General features: G+C 35.2%; 1 pseudogene; it reads left to right on the top strand.

Annotated features, from left to right (window-relative positions):
- Positions 1-15,745: 15,745 nt before the first annotated feature.
- Positions 15,746-15,863, top strand: LOC145246228 (5S ribosomal RNA; annotated as a pseudogene).
- The last annotated feature ends 1,500 nt before the right edge of the window (positions 15,864-17,363 follow it).

The following is a 17,363-nucleotide window of genomic DNA, read 5'->3' as shown; positions in this document are numbered from 1 at the left end:
ATTCAATTATCCATCTATATATCTATAAAAGTGAAATGGTCTGTCTGTGTGTATGTGTCTGTGTGTGTACATTCCCCTACCAAACTACTCTGTTAATTTTCAGTCTGCAGACACGAAATTTGACATGAGAGGAGTTGAGATTTAGGGAAATCTTTTTAATCCGTTTTCGACCAGAACTTTGGCTGTTAAGGGGTCAAAGTTCAACGATTTTACCTTTAAAAACTCTACCAAACTCCTCCGCTAATTTTGGGTCTAAACACTTTAAATTTTAGATGTAAACTACGTAGACATGGATCGAACTTTTTAACTTAATTTGAGCCCAAAACAATAAATGTTAAAGGGTTAAAATTGGAGTCAAAGTTCAAATAATTTGACCTTTCCGGCGTCTAGCAAACTAATCAGCCATTTTTTTTGTCTAAACATGTGAAACTTTACATAAAGTGTATTCAGACATGCAGCAAGCTTTTTCATTAGTTTTTGGCCGATGATTTGGCTGCCAAGAGGACAGAGTTGACCTAAGCAGACTCTACCAAACTCCTCCGCTAATTTAGGGTCTAAACACTTGACATTTTAAATGTAGGTTACCTGGACAGGAGTCAAATATTTTAATATATATATATATATATATATATATATATATATATATATATATATATATATATGCACATAAAGTTATAGACAGTACATAGGGCCCGAGCAAAGCCGGGCTGAACTGTTAGTATATCTATAAAAATGAGATTGTGTGTGTCTATGAGGACTCTTCTCAGCCTATATACTCAACAAATTCTTTATCTACAGACTTGAAATTTGGTATATAGGGTATTCAGACACGTGCAAAAATTTTAATCGGTTTTCATCCGGAACAAAGTGCTCTTAAGTAGGCAAAGTTGAAAAATTGCTACTCCGGTAGGGGGCATTGAATTCTTATCTGTTTGTCAATTGTTTCATGACTGCGCATGAGCGAATCGTTCACATTATGTTAAGAGTAAGTAGGTTTGAAAACATTCTTAAAAGATTGTATCAAGCTGGCCTCATAGTTATCTTACTTGATACTGTCGTTAGGTTTTGGTTTCGATCTCATCTCGAGTCCTTTTTTTTACTTACAAAAAGCGAACTGTTTAGAAGAAAAAAAAACATAATATTCGCGTGCACATGTCTCTTTTTTCTTCCGTGTTTTTTTTTTTTTTTACTTCATATCTTTTTAGGGAATTTAACGTTACGTTTAATACCGGACAATGCCGGGTACATCTTCTCGTATATAATTAATTGCTATCCGGGGAAAAACAGATTTAAACAAAGGCTGAAGATAATTCAATATTTTTCGACCATAAATTGGTCTTTTTATATTGGATTTGGAACTGGCGGGACTGATGTTTTTCTGACCTTCTGTAAAAAAAATAAAAAATAAAAACACCACCACCACCACCACCACCACCACCACCACCACCACCAATCATAACAAGAAAAGAAAACCTACCTAAAATTTTTAATTTTATTGACTGTAAAGAAAAATTTTATAATAATATTTTTTTGTTTTGTTTCGTTTTTGCTATATATATATATATATATATATATATATATATATATATATATATATATATTTGGTACTCATGCAGAAAGTGATCCGTGCTGAAATAATAATGTTTTTATTTAAAAAGCCATTCTTACCATGAGGAGGGGAGGGTGTTTTGTACCTTTTTCTGTATTTTAACCTTACAATTGAATAAAAAAAAACATATCATAAAACTTTAATTAAACGTGAACATACGATTTAATAATATAGCGTGGATCACTCTCTGCATTAGCACCATATATTTTTTAGATAAATAATGTCAAAACTTTAAAATGACGACCTTTATAGGTTTTCGGTGTTATTTTTTCTTTTGTTTTTTTTTTAAAGGTGGTCACCACTTATCAAGGCCTGGAAGCCACTCGGGGGTAAGGGTTATTGCGTGTACAGTACGTTAATGTTGAGATTTGATAAAGTGTCTACTTAAGGGGCGGTTCATCAGGAATTTGTTTATGTTGGACTTGAAGACATCCAAGTTGTAGTCAGGTGGGAAACAGGCATACGGAACAGAGTTCCACAGGCGTGCACTTCTAAGAAAGAAGCTTTGTCCATGGAATCTACGTTTTGGTTTTGACACAGATAAAGAGTGGGGGAAAATTTTGACAATGGTTTCAGCTAGACGGGTGTTTTTCGTGAAAGATCGGCGAGGGGAGACCTGGGATTAGAGCTTAGACGAGCATGGAAGTAACGATAAAACAAAGGCTCGCAACGTCTCTCCTGTGGTGCTGAAAACGAACATCACATTTAAATTTGGGGCATGATATGAAGAAATTACTTTTTCAAAGTGGACGATAACTGTCCTATATAAATTTAACGTAAAATGAGCACCCACTTTCTGGCCACCTAATAATTTCTTCATATCCAAACAAATTTAACTGTGATTTTTTGTTTTTAGCACCCCCAAAAACCAGCACTGTTTTTTTTTAACTAAGAAATTCGTTCATTTTTTTTATAAGTTAGGACGCTAATAATGTCGTCAGTAAGCTTACATGAGCGGCTTTTTTTTAGGTGGGTATTCAATTATAGAACTTGTATAGTTTTTAACAGGTGCCACTGTGCTTGAATTAACAGTTTTTCCGTAAATAACGTACAGACATTAACCATTAAACCATTAAAGCAGAATCGTTTAATATTTCATATAAATTCTGTTTACATTAGGGGGCTGTGGAGCCCCCTAATGTAAACAGAATTTTTGTGAAATATTCAACTGCTGAAGCACCTGTTAACAACTATACAAGTTGAATAATGAAAAAGAAGTATGTTTTTGTAGACTTACTGACAGCATAATTAGCGTCCTAAATTATGAGATGAAAAAATGAACGAATCTTAGTAAAAAAAAAAAAAAAAAAAAAAAACAACGCCGGTTTTCGGAGATGCTGAAAACGAATATCAGTTAAATTTGTTTTGATATGAAGAAATTACTACGTGACTAGAAGATGGGTGCTCATTTTACGTTAAATTTATATAGGAAAGTGATCCCTCGCTTTAAAAATTTTTTTTTTCATATCATGAAAACTACTAATTTGTCCCAAATTTAAATTTGATATTCGTTTTCAGCACCACCGAAACCCTTTAAAAATGTTTTTTGAGGAGTTGGAAAGAAACTTGACATTGACCGATTTTTTGTTCAAAGGGGAGTCAAATAAACACTTTTTTTTTGTAAATTATTTTTTTTGTTTCAAGAACAATTTTAAAAAGTTATCTTTGTTTTTTGGGGTGTTATTTTTTATTTATTTATTTATTTCTCGAGGAAACTAGAAAAATTGAAACAAAACTGGGTGGGATAGATTTCTTTTCTTTTTTTTTCATATTAAACCAGATATTATTGTTGTTTCCTGAGACCATTGTTTTATTAAGTGTGTGTGTGTGTGTGTGTGTGTGTGTGTGTGTGTGTGTGTGTGTGTGTGTGTGTGTGTGTGTGTGTGTGTGTAAATCGTATTCCGCATTCGTGCTGGAGGTCTTTCTGTGTTGCTCGCTCAAACGCCCACAATGGCAATTGTAGGCCTAGACTTGGCAAAAAATAAAAAAAAGGTACCAGTCCAGATGATGTAAAGGTTCGGCATGGGGTAGCCTGACACCTCCAGGCATAGTTATTACTTACCATTCCTTGTCCACATGATGCACAAGTTTTCGTCCGTGCCAGTAATTTTTTTTCTTGACAAAAGTTGAAGACTCCAGTTGGTGTTTTCAGCTGCTCACTTAAGGCTGTAAAATTCATGTTTTGGGGTTTTTCTTCCAAATTGTCGTTTGCTGCTTTGAATTTTCAACTCGCGCGAATGCGCGTCGCGGTGAAAACCATCGCGCTACATTGTCATTTGTTCAGCTTTATGTTTCGTCAGATGGCTTAATTTTCTCAGCGACACTCGACTTACTCCGGCTGTTAACGTCATGTTCCGGAGAAAGCTGGGCATGCGCTGAGTTACGTCTGGATCACTCTCTGCATGAATACAAACCTTTTTTATTTGTTATCCGGGGGTTTTACACTGTATTTAGTAGTTTTATGCCGATATAATTCATCGTTCTGTTTATAATTGTTTATTTTTGATTAAAAAAGAATTACAGCCATTGAACTATAAGTGGTTGGTTTGCCATACTTATAGGTAAATGTACACTGAACAGATAGCATAATACTTAAAGTTAAATTCAAATGTTGATATATCTTTTAATTTAAACGCAAAAAAAAAACTATGGAGACGCTGAAAACGTACACAGTAAAACAATACGTTGTAAAATGCTGTTGTGGTTGTAGATTTATTTTAACGCAATGTTCTTACAAGTAACTTTAATGTAATACGGAAATGAACAATGTAAAAAAAGGCAGAATGTATTAACAATTTTTTATTTGGATAATTTTAATGCGGAAAAATCAACAATTGGGATGCTGTAAACCTACACAGTAAAACAATACGTTGTCAACGGGTTATAGTTGATTTATTTGTAAGAAAATTGTGGCAGTATAGTTGTAATACAGAATAGTTGCAAAACATCCCCGCCCTTCCCATGTTAAATAATAATTTCTAAATAATAGCGTTAATATTTCAGTGCGCAGGTCAAATTCTGCAAAAGTAGCGATTTATGTTTATTTGTTTACGCTGTTATGGGGTTATGTTTATGTATGCATACAATTATATAGATTTAATAGAAAATATAATTTTTTTTTACCATATATGATATCAGATACATGGCTATGGTATAATTATTATCATAAATCGGTATTTTTTTTAGTTTACCGACAACTCGGCATTCACCTTTGAATTGTCGACTTTTATATATTTTGGGGGACGCTGAGAACAAATATTGCATTTATTTCTTGCGCAAACAAGTAGTTATTCATATTTGAAGACATTTAGTATCCAACGTAATCACTACAGTTTGGCAAGCAATATGGCCACCCGTGCATTTGCTAAAAAACACCAAAAAGAGCCAAACGAGCCAAAAAAAAAAAAAAAATGATCCCAGGCCTCCTTTCACTTTCTCAAGATTGGAAAAATAATTATTTTTATGATTAAAAAAAAGACATTTATTTTCGTTTTTTGACACAAATCGATTTTTTTCTTCTGACACCAAATCTGATAATCAAACCCGTCTCAAATTCACCGTTTGCATGGTATGAAGTTTCAATAAACGTGGGGATCACTTTTCTATGATACTTTCACCTAACATGAGCACCCACACGTTGACCCCCCCCCCAAAAAAAAGCATTTTGTTTATATTGGGGAGTGGATGTCGGCGGCGGCCGGGGGATGTTGGGGCGTTGTTGTAATTGTACTATCTAGAAATGTTTCCTGTGAAGGTGTGTCTTGCAATGAGCATGAATAAAAGACAAGGTCAGACGTTTAAAACCATTGGCGTAGACCTGACATCAGACTGCTTCAATCACGGTATGTTCTACGTCTCCATCAGCCGGACAGGAAGTTCAGAAAAACTCTACATTCTGGCTCCAAATCAAAGAAGCAGTAGCACGAGGCTCTTCAATGGAAAGTTCTACAAAAGGATATGATTAAAAACTGATCTGATCTGATTGTGGTATGTTTTCAGTATTCAATGTGTTAGATAAGATTTAAGCATCGAGTTGAAATTTACTTCCCTCTTACAACATCTACTTACTGGAAAGGTGCCCACAAATCGCGTACCTAAGTGTACAGAAAGATCCCGTGCGATGCGCGGGTGTCTTTGCTAGTTAATAATATTATTATAGATGATTAATTATATATAGTGAGTTACGAAAATAGGTTCATTACAATTAAACTTCTACAGAAGTTGATGGTTAAAAAAATTCATAACTTTCTTAATTTTTTATATTTTTATTTTATTTTTCCAGATCATCTAGAGTAACACTCATAATCTGACTGTCTTTAAGTGGTTAACCGTGACGGAGTATGGATGCTGAGTCTTATAACTGTATCCCTAGTAATAACTGCCTCCCATGGTATGCCAGTAATCTCCCCTCTGTCTCTTTAAAACTCTCCTTTTCTCTCTTTCACTTTCTATATCTTTACCGTCTCCCTAAAACATACATAAGAGTAATTACTGGGGATAGAGATACAAGACTTGTATTAGGCAGGCAGGCTCAAACCCGTACCACGAAGGAGGAAAAGAACGTGAAAAAAAAAGAAAAAAAGAAACGTGACGTGTTTACTGTTGCGTTCATCGCTAAACCGGAAATGACGTAGGTTTAAATTAAGGATAGACAATCGAAAAGATGGGATGACTTCTGTAAATATCAGCGAAAAAAAGCGACTCCTCCCTGTAGCGTTTTTAGTAAAATTTTCGATATTTGTCGTTCGGAGGGTCGATCTTCAAAATGATACTGATATCGTGAAAATCCGTCGCCTCTGTTGAAAATTTAAGGCATACATACATACATACATACATACATACATACATACATACATACATACAAACGAGTGAGATTTATATTACATACTACCCTGGGTGCCCAGCGTTGCCCGGGTGTTTGGAGGTATGTGTTGAGCAAAATAAAAAAAGTGGTAGTAGGAAGGCAGGCTTAAACCCGTACCGCAAAGGAGGAAACGAACGTTAAAAAACGTGACCTGTTTGCTGCTGCACCTAGCGCATCACCAGAAGTTATATAGGTTTAAATTAAGGCTAGACAATCGAAATAATGGGGGAACTTTCGAAAATACCGGTGAAAAAAGCGCCTGTAAAAAAAAGTGCCCAGTTGAAGATAAAAGAAATTAACATTTTTGGCCAATTTTTTGATATTTGTCGTTCGAAGGGTCGAGCTATAAAATGATATCGGTCTCGTGAAAATTCGTTGCCTATACAACATACATACATACACATTTAAACAGACAGGTGAGATTTATATTATAGACTAGCAGGGCTACCCGGCGTTGCCCGGGACCGTATAAACAGTGAAAAAACAAAAGCAGATATTGAACATATGTTTTATTCTTAGGTGAGAGGAATCTTTCAGGGTGAGAGAGAGAGAGAGAGAGAAGATAAAGAGTGTGAGAGAGAGGCAGAAGAGAAAGTTGTTCTATCCTCTTTCCCAAATTTGACTACTGTGCACATTTGAACTCTCATCCTCGAGTTTACCCTCGAGTTGCCTATTGGCCTTGATAAGTGCTAATATAGAGAGAAGAGAAACAGGGGTAGAGAGAGAGAGAAGATAAAGAGTGTGAGAGAGAGGCAGAAGAGAAAGTTGTTCCATCCTCTTTCCCAAATTTCACTACTGTGCAGGTTTGAACTCTCATCGTCGAGTTTATCCTCGAGTTGCCTATTGGCCTTGATAAGTGCTAATATAGAGAGAAGAGAAACAGGGGTAGAGAGAGAGAGAAGATAAAGAGTGTGAGAGAGAGGCAGAAGAGAAAGTTGTTCTATCCTCTTTCCCAAATTTGAATACTGTGCACATTTGAACTCTCATCCTCGAGTTTATCCTCGAGTTGCCTATTGGCCTTGATAAGTGCTAATATAGAGAGAAGAGAAACAGGGGTAGAGAGAGAGAAGATGAAGAGTGTGAGAGAGAGGCAGAAGAGAAAGTTGTTCTATCCTCTTTCCCAAATTTGAATACTGTGCACATTTGAACTCTCATCGTCGAGTTTATTCTCGAGTTGCCAATTGGCCTTGATAAGTGCTAATATAGAGAGAAGAAAAACAGGGGTAGAGAGAGAGAGAAGATAAAGAGTGTGAGAGAGAGGCAGAAGAGAAAGTTGTTGTATCCTCTTTCCCAAATTTCACAACTGTGCACGTTTGAACTCTCAATGTCGAGTTGATCCTCGAGTTGCCTATTGGCCTTGATAAGTGCTAATATAGAGAGAAGAGAAACAGGGGTAGAGAGAGAGAGAAGATAAAGAGTGTGAGAGAGAGGCAGAAGAGAAAGTTGTTCTATCCTCTTTCCCAAATTTCACTACTGTGCACATTTGAACTCTCATCGTCGAGTTTATCCTCGAGTTGCCTATTGGCCTTGATAAGTGCTAATATAGAGAGAAGAGAAACAGGGGTAAAGAGAGAGAGAGAGAGAGAAGATAAAGAGTGTGAGAGAGAGACAGAAGAGAAATTTGTTCCATCCTCTTTCCCAAATTTCACTACTGTGCACATTTGAACTCTCATCCTCGAGTTTATCCTCGAGTTGCCTATTGGCCTTGATAAGTGCTAATATAGAAAGAAGAGAAACAGGGGTAAAGAGAGAGAGAGAAGATAAAGAGTGTGAGAGAGAGGCAGAAGAGAAAGTTGTTCCATCCTCTTTCCCAAATTTCACTACTGTGCACGTTTGAACTCTCATCGTAGAGTTTATCCTCGAGTTGCCTATTGGCCTTGATAAGTGCTAATACAGAGAGAAGAGAAACAGGGGTAGAGAGAGAGAGAAGATAAAGAGTGTGAGAGAGATGCAGAAGAGAAAGTTGTTCTATCCTCTTTCCCAAATTTCACTACTGTGCACGTTTCAACTCTCATCCTCGAGTTTATCCTCGAGTTGCCTATTGGCCTTGATAAGTGCTAATACAGAGAGAAGAGAAACAGGGGTAGAGAGAGAGAGAAGATAAAGAGTGTGAGAGAGAGGCAGAAGAGAAAGTTGTTCTATCCTCTTTCCCAAATTTGAATACTGTGCACATTTGAACTCTCATCGTCGAGTTTATCCTCGAGTTGCCTATTGGCCTTGATAAGTGCTAATATAGAGAGAAGAGAAACAGGGGTAGAGAGAGAGAGAAGATAAAGAGTGTGAGAGAGAGGCAGAAGAGAAAGTTGTTCTATCCTCTTTCCCAAATTTCACTACTGTGCACGTTTTAACTCTCATCCTCGAGTTTATCCTCGAGTTGTCTATTGGCCTTGATAAGTGCTAATATAGAGAGAAGAGAAACAGGGGTAGAGAGAGAGAGAAGATAAAGAGTGTGAGAGAGAGGCAGAAGAGAAAGTTGTTCTATCCTCTTTCCCAAATTTCACTACTGTGCACGTTTGAACTCTCATCGTCGAGTTTATCCTCGAGTTGCCTATTGGCCTTGATAAGTGCTTATATAGAGAGAAGAGAAACAGGGGTAGAGAGAGAGAAGATAAAGAGTGTGAGAGAGAGGCAGAAGAGAAAGTTGTTCTATCCTCTTTCCCAAATTTGAATACTGTGCACATTTGAACTCTCATCGTCGAGTTTATCCTCGAGTTGCCTATTGGCCTTGATAAGTGCTTATATAGAGAGAAGAGAAACAGGGGTAGAGAGAGAGAAGATAAAGAGTGTGAGAGAGAGGCAGAAGAGAAAGTTGTTCTATCCTCTTTCCCAAATTTGAATACTGTGCACGTTTGAACTCTCATCGTCGAGTTTATCCTCGAGTTGCCTATTGGCCTTGATAAGTGCTAATATAGAGAGAAGAGAAACAGGGGTAGAGAGAGAGAGAGAGAGAAGATAAAGAGTGTGAGAGAGAGGCAGAAGAGAAAGAGGTTCCATCCTCTTTCCCAAATTTCACTTATGTGCACGTTTGAACTCTCATCCTCTAGTTGCCTATTGGCCTTGATAAGTGCTAATATAGATAGAAGGGAAAGAGGGTGAGAGAGAGAGAGTAGATAAAGAGTGTGAGAGAGAGAAAGAGAAGAGAAAGAGGTATAGAGAGAGAGAGAGAAGAGAGTGAGAGAGAGAGAAATATGGTGATAGAGAGAGAGTTAGGAAAGAGGACACAAGCAGTTGTAATAAAATGGGTATCTATAGGAGATAATGCCTGGGAAACGGATCACTGTTTTTGTTGGTTTTGAAGCTGCCTCTTCCCCTCACAGTTTAACAGTGGTATGTCTTCAAGAGAAAAAGGTTGAGAATGAGGGAAGAGTAAGTGGGTGAGAGAGAGAGAGAGAGAGAGAGAGAGAGAGAAAAAGAGAAAGACGGTGTTGGTTTTGAAGCGGCCTCCTCTCCTCCCCCCTTCCAGTTTAAGAGGTATGAGGTCACGTGGTAATATAGAAAATGGCTAATTCTTTTCTACCATAAATATTATGATATTTTTCTTATTGTCGAAAAATTTTAAAGCTGAATTTTTTTATTCCTGTACATTTTTTCCTGACATTTTTCGTTAAAACTCTGTGAATCGGTGAAAAAAGTTGTTATTTACAATTTTTCGCCATTAGTGGATGTTGACGTCACGTCACGTGACATGACTAAGCGTTTTTTTTTTACGTATGAATAACATTTTTGGTTTTAATTATAAAGTCTACACTTAATTTTATAGAAAATAATGTATATATAATAGAAAAAAAAAATTTACTGGTTTTGTTGGATTCAAGTGGATCCCCCCTCCAGTTTAAGAGATAGGAGGTCACGTGGTAATATACAAAATGGCTATCGTAAATATAACGATCGGTTTTATTATCGACGAATATTTTGAAAGCTGAATTTTTTTATTCCTATACATTTTTTCCTGACATTTTTCGTTAAAACTCTTGTATAAATACTATTTTTAACCAGTTAATCCCGTTGGAGACATTGTCATGAAGTTTAATAATATATAGAACGAAGGAGAAGAGAAATTACAAAAGTATCGGTAAAAAAAGTTGTTATTTACATTTGTTCGCCATTACTGGATGTTGACGTCACGTCACGTGACATGACTAAGCGTTTTTGGATCATTCAAGAATTACGTAATAACAACATTAAAATGACAGGTTTTTTGGGGGCCCCCCTGGGAGAAAAACGATCAGTTAACCCCCTTCTACTGGTCCGTTTGACGTGAAATTTCGATATTTGTCATCCAGGATATGGGGCTTCGATATGATACCAAATTTATCAAGTCTGGTCCCGTCTTTCAAAAGTTTTAGCGTTACAAACAAACATACATACACACAGACGTTTCGCTTTTATATATATAGAAGAAGGTTGCATCAGAAAGCTGCCCATAACATCACCTGAATCCACCCTTCACCTAAACTGCACACCTTTAAAAATAAGCAATTAAAAATGTCTCTATTCTAAAAATATTACTAACCGGAATAAGTATTTTCCGATGGAAACTTGGCGACATACATTATATTCGTTTAAAGGCAAATATAAAAAGTGAGAAATCTTAGTCAAGACTAAATAAAAATTTATCACTTTCAAAGTTATCTCTGACAAACTTCAAAAACCCGACTGATCTTGTTTGATATATTCGATGCGATTGATCAAATATCGATTTTCATAACACAGTTGCTGTGTTCATTTGTTTTCATTTCTTTCCTTTTCTTTTTTTTTGTTGCTTGCTTTCCCTTTTTTTCTTTTGATCTTTTTCTTCGGGTCCATTATTTTTTTGCATTTTTTTAAAATCTGGGCATGTTTGACAATAGACAATAATTAAAAAAAATACTAAAAGACACTCAATATATAACACATAATTATTACCAAAGGTAAGATAAGTTACCCTTCTACTGTCCTGGATTATTTTTTGCGGTTTAACTTATTTTAAAGCGTTTCATTTTGTTTTAAACTAAAGTAATGATGAGCGCTCATCTTAATACAACTTAAAATGAGGTTGCCACCTTTGGAGATCATATATATATATATATATATATATATATATAAGCTTCACCGCTCACTCATTTTTCGACCAAATTTCAAATGATTATTACAGTTTATAGACCACCTTCTCGGCTATATTGTAAAAAAAAAATCAATTTTCGTTCAGTTAAATAAAAGTTATGATGAATTTACTGGTGTTCAAAATCGTAAGGAGGTAAGCGACTTTTTTATGAATGGATTCTATAGAAATCACGTCGCTTCAACAACTACTGTTGCTACCAATTCACTGCTCTCGTGAAAAGAAAAGTAAAAAGTGGAACAGAGAAGATTGAAAAACGAAAGGTGATTTTATTGAAAGCAGACGAGTGCCGTACATTGTTATTACATGTGTGTATGTTATGTTTAAGGGAGCAAAATATAAGACTGAAATTAAACCACGAACAATTGGATTTACTGGAAGCCTGGAAAAATCATGGATTACAATAGAAAAATGCGAGACTGAAAAGTAATGTGGTTAAGCTTAAACATGAAAAACTAAAGGACTAATTGTTAAAACTGGAAAAGACAAGGACAAGATATTCTAGCAAAATATATAATAAATTTATTAAAATATTGCAGCATTCAGATTTTTTGTGAAAAATTCAATTTATGATATTATATAATCAATTCTTAATGCTGGAATATTTTAAGTAATAAATTTATTATAGTTTTTTTTCTTTTCCAATTTTAACAACTAGTCCTTTACTTTTCCATGTTTCATCTTAACCATATTATTTTTTTCATGTTCTTATTTTTCTACTGTAATATATATATATATATATATATATATATATTTATATATATATATATATATATATATATATAGCAGTATAGTTATATTCCAAGATCCAAATATTTATTTTTCATGAGAAACAGCTCCTAACAATTTCGGCACATTTTCTCTTTACAGATTCGTTTCGTTATGCAGAAACAAACGGTTATTATGTAAATACCGTCTCTTTTCGTGCATATACTCTTCAGAAAAAAATAAGAAATTCTTTCGTTAGATAGTAAGTTCATAAACGAATCAACATCGTGTGTTTGTTCCAGCAGCCATCTTTTTTCATATATATATATATATATATATATATATATATATATATATATATATATATATATCAATTGTTCTCCCTCTCTTTTTTGTCACTCCCTTTGTCTCTATTTATCTATCTATCTATCTATCTTTAGCCCTCGATGTGAGACCGAGTTTCTTACTTTCTATCTCTATATCTCTGCACAGGTCATTATCATTCTCCGTCTCTCCATATTGCGTTATTCCGTCTAGGACAATTTTTCTCATCTTTTCCATAATTTTCTTTGCTTTCTTTTTCTTTTTTTCTTTTTTTTGTCCAATACAGCACTCTTGAAATATCGACCAATCCCTTTCAAATAGAAAATAATAATTTAAAAAAAAAACAACAAAAAAAAAATGAAAGCTTCCTTAATTATTACGAGACGGTGGGAATAAGTGGAGAAGTGTGCACGCTTATTTGCTGACTTGGCTGAGGCCAAGCGCATTTCGTTACAATTACCGCGAGGAACGTTCACTATCGTCAACGACAACAACAACAGCAACATTAATAATAATAATAATAATAATAATAATAATAATAATAACAATCATCTCTTAGCGAGAAGCGTAGAATCAGAACAGAAGTGTTCGCAGCTGGTTCTCGAAGCGCCCCTATTCCCTACGTCACGCTAAGATGGACGTGGTTTTGTGGAGTTGCTGCTTTCTTTTGTGTGTGTGTCAGTCTCTTTCCCTCTCCATCCCCCCTTCTCTACATCTCTTTCCCTTTTGCCTCCTGTCTCACTTTTTCACGCTCACTTTGTCTTTTACTCTCTCCATTTTGCGCTACCTTCTTTTCTCTCTCTCTCTCTCGCTACCTTTATTTCTTATATTCCCATCTCTCTAACTCTAGCACACGAGCGCGTTACTAGATTACTGTTTTTAAAACATAATAAATAAAAAAATATTTCCCAAAAAACAAAAAACACCGGATCTCCAAGGTGAAGACGTTAACCTTAATATCGTTTAAAAATCAACAACAAAAAAAAACTATATATATATATATATATATATATATATATATATATATATATATATATATATATATATATATATGAATACTGTTGCCACATCTGGGCAGGAGCTGCTAGAAAGGACTTGTCCTGCCTTAATAGAGTTCAAAATAGATTTCGTAGCCTCGTAGATGTCCTTTTCTCTTCCTTGCAACCTCTATCTCACAGAAGAGATGTTGCGAGTTTGTCTCTGATGTATCGTTATTTTCATGGAAAATGTTCGACTGAGCTTCAATCTATGGTCCCCCCTCGCCAAACTTTCACAAGAAACACTCGTCTAGCTGTAAACACTATCAATAATTCCCCCCACTCTTTATCTGTGCCTAAACCTCAACGTAGATTCCATGAACAAAGCTTCTTTCTTAGAACTGCACGCCTGTGGAATTGTCTTCCGTTTTCCTGCTTTCCGGCTGACTACAATATGGTTGTCTTCAAGTCTAACGTAAATAAGTTCTTGATGAGCCGTTCCATATAAGTTATCAAATTTACCAAATTTTCATTACTAATGATTACTATATTGTCCAATTTCTACTGTACACTCTTTAACCCTTATCCTTGAGTGGCCTCTTAGCCTTGATAATGTGGTGATGCCTATGTAAAAAAAAAAAAAAATTTAGCTTATACCTGCAGATCGTCATAGAATGATACGATAACTCTGACTAACGCTAAAAGCATTTAATAAGTATAAATGTTTAATTTGTATCTCAGCGGTTCGCGGTAGCCTAGTGATTCTGGGTCCTTGCTGATGAAGCTAGACATGGCTTCTGTTGCCGGGGTCCGAGTCTCTCGACTGGCATTAATCGTGACACCCTGCACTGATAAGTCCCGAAAGGATGAAAAACTAGTGTGTGTAAGTATTTAATAATTATTATTAATTATTAGTAGGTATTTAATAATAATAATAATAATAATAATAATGATAATAATAATAATAATTATTATTATTATTATTATTATTATTATTATTATCATTAATAATAATAAACATAATATATATATAACTTTTCTGTCTGTGTGCAGAACGGTCTCTACCAAACCACTCTGCCAATTCTTATTCTACAGACTTAAAACTTTTATATATAAGGAATATCTCATCTTCATCCTCATCATCATAAGTGCTGCTAGACTAGCACTTTGCATAGCCTTGATAGTCGGCTTTTCTAACCATATGGGATCGGTGCTTGCAAGTGTCCATAACGTAAACATTCGCCCACCGCTTAACAGTGCTCGAGCTGCTTGTTTATTTACAAACACGCAAACAACAAGCGTGTACTTTTAGAGGCATTAACTTTGAATTAAAATAAATCACAGAAAAATATTCTTGTTACTCAAATATGTGGTTTATTTCATTGAATAAATTTTGCCATTTACACTTTAAATACAATTTCGGACATATGGCATCCGCAGCTCGTAGGTATATGGCGTAATCTAGAGATCCAATTTTCATAAAATCTATTTATTAGGCGGAATTTTCGGCAATAACGCGTTGAATGCAGGCTTTCAAGTAGTCTCTTGCGTCTAGTTTGTAAGCATAGACATAGGACTTTACATATGCCTCGGGAAAAGAATCTAATGGAGTTAAATCACACGAACAATGTGGCCAGTAGACAGGCCTCCCTCGTGAAATTATCTGTTCATCAAACGTTTCAAAATAATTTTCAACAAAAAAAAAAAAAAAGAAAATTTGCACAATTTGCAAACGCTGCTGAGGTGTCAGTATCTTCATGATGAATTGCCAAACGAAGCTGAACTCAAAATGTCCGATAGTTGTCAGATCTACAATTTAAGATAAATAGAGTTGTCAATTTAAAGTTTGCGCCTCTAAAAGACATATATACATTATATATATATATATATATATATATATATATATATATATATATATATATATATATGTATATATATATATATATATAATAAAAATCTTAATGTTGAAAACTTATTAAAATTTTCCAAAAGCTATACAAGATTTTAATTATTCGAGAAGGAATACAAATAAAACAAGAAAACCCTTATTGCATGGAGTTTCGAAGAGAGCAATTCTTCTTATCAGCGGGAAGTGTGTGTGTGTGTGTGTGTGTGTGTGTGTGTGTGTGTGTGTGTGTGTGTGTGTGTGTGTGTACCTACTTACATACGGCATAATCATATTGACACACCGGTTCTCGTCAGATCACCGTAGTTAAGGAACGTTGAGCCTGGTCAGTACAAATATGTGTGACCATTTGGGAATTCCAGGTGCTGTATGTGCTCTCTGCTTATCTCGGCATTGTTTCCAGTGATCTAGCACTTCGCCTTGCCACTGGCTCAAGCAGTGCGGATTCAGGAGTACTGTGGTGGGATTGCGCAATCCTTGCCTCACAATAAATCGCGCAGCTACCCTTACATGGGGTATCCATTGTCTCTTGAGGCTGAATGGTGAAATCACGAACCTAGTAACACCATAATAAGTAATTGTTTTCTAACTTATGTTTTTGCAATTTAATATATCTTTATTTTTATTTTTCATCTATGATACATCTTTTTTTTTAAATAAAAAAAATTGCCCACTGGTTTCGTGCGTAAAATAAATATATTCCTTTATGACAAGTTGTTTGGTGGTTGTCACCAGGCAACAAAACACGTGTAAGACGTACTACATGATAATAAATCAAAACTTATGAGTATGAATTTAGTACATCTTTCGGTTAAGAAATAAGAACAACCTTCACAAAATAAAAAATAATTGAATTCAAAACACACATTTCAAAATAATTGGAGATACATTTCACAGATATCATAGTTCGTTTTTAGATTAACAACAGAATTATATATATATTTTTTACAAGGTGGTCACCACATATCAAGGCCCGGAAGTCACTCAGGGATAAGGGTTATTGTAAGTACAGTACGTTAGTGTGGATATTTGGTTCATCAGGAATTTGTTTACGTTGAAGACATCCAAGATGTAGTCAGGAGGGAAGCAGGCAGATGGAACAGAGTTCTACTGGCGCACTTGATGCGTATTTTATTTTATTCAAATTAAAACAACGTTTCTAAATGAAATCTCATCCTTAACGTTGTTCTCACGTGGCCTACGCACAGTTCAAACATTTCAAAATACAACCGCTAGATACAAAGCGCGGCTCTTTACAAACAGACCTCTTTCTCCAAATTTACAACATGGCAAGGAAGAAGAAATGAAAAAAAAAACAGACACACTGAAGATGGAATATACATCTGAAATTATTTGTGATAAATTTCAAACAAGGAATTTGTTTATTTTCTAATATTGCGTTGTGATTTAGCTTGCAAGCGCACTTGATGCGTATTTTACTATATATATATATATATATATATATATATATATATATATATATATATATATATATATATATATTATTTACTATAATAATTATTAAATAACTACAGTGTTTTATCCTTTCGGGAATTAAATAGGCCCTGGACTGGCATCTAAGCTTCAGCCTCTGTCCCATCGACGAAACGTTGCATCCCTCTGCTTGTTCTACAAGTATTTTAATGATGAACGCTCTGACGAACTGCAGACACCTGTGCCCCCACGACGTAGACACCCTCGACAAACCCGACAGGCAGCTAAATCCCACCCCCACACAGTAGAGATCCCTAGATGTAAAAGATCTTTCTACTCAAGTAGTTTCTTCCCCAGAACCGCTAGATTCTGGAATTCCATTCCAGGTTCCTGCTTCCCTAACTGTACTGACATGCAGAAGTTCAAGTGCAACGTGAACC

The sequence above is a fragment of the Euprymna scolopes genome, chromosome 23 (genome assembly GCF_053919585.1).
Source record: "Euprymna scolopes isolate OS-2025 chromosome 23, ASM5391958v1, whole genome shotgun sequence".
Classification (NCBI taxonomy): domain Eukaryota; kingdom Metazoa; phylum Mollusca; class Cephalopoda; order Sepiida; family Sepiolidae; genus Euprymna; species Euprymna scolopes.
This window is presented reverse-complemented; position numbering and strand designations above follow the sequence as displayed.